This window comes from Octopus bimaculoides, chromosome 22 (genome assembly GCF_001194135.2).
Source record: "Octopus bimaculoides isolate UCB-OBI-ISO-001 chromosome 22, ASM119413v2, whole genome shotgun sequence".
NCBI classification, from domain to species: Eukaryota; Metazoa; Mollusca; class Cephalopoda; order Octopoda; family Octopodidae; genus Octopus; species Octopus bimaculoides.
The window spans coordinates 3,400,202-3,400,758 of NC_069002.1; the positions used below are offsets into that span (position 1 = coordinate 3,400,202).

The following is a 557-nucleotide window of genomic DNA, read 5'->3' on the forward strand; positions in this document are numbered from 1 at the left end:
TGGTAGATAAATTCATTCTAAAAATAGTTGGACCTCTTCACTTAACTCATTATTAAGACTATTACTGCTCTGTTTGTGATGAGGAGTGAGTGACCCTTGCTTAACTACATTCCACTTGTGGCTCATGGAGCAGCAATGGCAGTGGTTGTGGTGCTTATTGTTCTATTCGAGGAGGAGGAGATCGAGAGAGAGGTTATAGTAAAGGGGAGTGGGGTGGGGTGGGGGAGCTTTTATGTGGCTCTTTTTCTCCTTTTTGTTTCCCAATTTGTTTTTTTTTTTTCTGCTTTGTCAAAAATACACCCACATGCATAAATACATGTGTACACGCATGCGTATGCACATAGACATTCATACTCTGTTATTCTTCAGATTTACATAGTTCTCTATTATGCACACACACACACACACACACACACACACACACACACACACAATTCTTTGGGGCTATTTGTCCAGAGAAAGATAGTTAGGCCACTTGGATTGTCCTGATTATATATATATATTAATATGTAAATTTGTTTTGCAAGATTTTTTATGTGAAATTGTGTGTTGAAACA

At 37.9% G+C, this 557-nt stretch overlaps 1 protein-coding gene across 1 annotated transcript in view; it reads left to right on the forward strand.

Annotated features, from left to right (window-relative positions):
- Positions 1-557, forward strand: part of LOC106870329 (delta-aminolevulinic acid dehydratase) — a 22,586-nt gene that overhangs the window by 13,668 nt on the left and 8,361 nt on the right. The window lies entirely within an intron of this gene.